Genomic DNA, 1882 nt, shown 5'->3' on the forward strand with positions numbered 1-1882 from the left:
TCTTTGCTAACCACGGCCTGCTGTTTCTTTCATTGCTCTCTGGTTGCTTCTGGGATAAACTTTATCTCATTTTGAAAATCAAATATTAGGAATAAATGGAAATGAATATCACTCCTCAAGGATGGACTGGTTTAACCAAAATTCTTCTTAGATTTCTACCTCCACAAAGAATAAAAAGCAATGTTGGAATCCTTCAGATAAATCTTTCAATCATCACGACTTAGAAATAGGTAAATGTTAATGATGAGCCTGAAGCAAAAAAAAAAAACAAGAAACAGGCAATGTCAGGGGTCTTTTACTTCACTCTGTAAGGTCGATTCGCTGTCTCTGTAGTTGCTGCCCAGTGCCTGAGGCAGGGCTCCAGATGCCGCACAGCAGGAGCATCCTCTGGTCTCCAGTGAATATTTTGCATATGCCTTCTAATGTAGAGAATATCCCTCCCTGATTCACTCAGATGCCTCAGAGTCCAGCAGAATGGAAAGCAGACAAAATAGTGCCAGGACTTCTCTCTCTCAACATCCTATATTAAGGAAGCAAGTTTGTTTGCTGTACCAGGACTTTCCTGATCCTGAGTCACTCACTTGTTGCTCAATCTTTCCAAAGAAGATAGTCAAATAGAGGTTCTACCTAGGAACCATTTTCCTGCTAGTCAATCTTTGTTGCTTTTTTTCATAAATTTATCAGTGGGGAAAATAGAACGGCTTATAAGAAGTTCTCAAAGGGATATGTTGGACCCCAATTTCTCTCTATCAAGTCTCACAGGCAACAATTGATGCTAGCCTCTCAATAGTGCGGTCTATACTCCTGATGTTTGACAAGAAAATGTAAACACTGTATTGGATAATGCAGGCTGCATGCTGGCATATCATAGATGAAGAGCAAAACCATGGTAGGGAAAGTTTTCATGGAAGAGGTAGGATTTGAACTGGGCCTCTTATGATATTTTAGACTTTAATAAACTACGGATGCTACCGAAGACATAGAAAATGGGTGGTTTTCAATGAAAGATGATAATTTTAGATTTTGACATACTACTTTAGGTATTGATCATATTTCTTTTTGAAGAAATAGCCAATAAAGTAGTTGGAAATAAGAAACTAGAATGCTACTGTGTGGGTCTCATAATTTTTAATTATAATCATTCAGTGAAACAAATGAACAAACTATTTAAAAAGGTGAAATGTCAGAATGTGGTCAAATAAAAAGTCACAGTATATTGAATATTGAAATTCAGCAAAAATTAGTAAACTGAGGAATTTAAGAACTCGCAATGAATAAATATTCTTATTTGGGTACAAACACTTCCATAGAATCATGGATTCTATTCCTTCCTGCCTTCAGAATCTCAAGCAATTTCCTTTCATTGGCAAACTTTAACATTAAGGAAAAGGGATTCTGAGAAATACAGTGTCCAGCTTCCCCTTGGCACTGTCCCTGTGTGTCCCTAATAAGAACATTTCTTCTTAGGGAAGTAAGACCTCTAAACCATCAGAGACCAAAATTGTATTTCACTAGGTTTAACAACAAGAGAAATGACTCCTGAAGACTACACTTTCAGGGATCATTTCTATAGTTGTTACTAGAGAAGTTTCTCTGAACATGAAGAGATTCTATTCCTTGAATCCTGGACCCATAAATTCTAGCCAGGGGAGAAATAGAAGCACTTATTGTCGTAAATGACTCACAAATAAACTTCTGCCTATAGGGTATACCTGAGATACTTGCAAGGTGTTCTAACTGAGGTTTCAGAAGCCCATTTCACCACTCTTTGAGGCCACTATCCATTCCACCATTCTATTGGGCAGGGAATGGGGTATATGGTAGGAAACATGAATGGGCATGGGCCAATTGTTTCACTTCATTTGCTCTAAAATTATTTCCT

The 1882-nt window shown here is 37.7% G+C and overlaps 1 pseudogene; it reads left to right on the top strand.

The window, feature by feature from the left end:
- Nucleotides 1-1542: 1542 nt before the first annotated feature.
- On the top strand, nucleotides 1543-1651 carry LOC123288336 (small nucleolar RNA U3; annotated as a pseudogene).
- The last annotated feature ends 231 nt before the right edge of the window (nucleotides 1652-1882 follow it).

This window comes from Equus asinus, chromosome 1 (genome assembly GCF_041296235.1).
Source record: "Equus asinus isolate D_3611 breed Donkey chromosome 1, EquAss-T2T_v2, whole genome shotgun sequence".
Classification (NCBI taxonomy): Eukaryota; Metazoa; Chordata; class Mammalia; order Perissodactyla; family Equidae; genus Equus; species Equus asinus.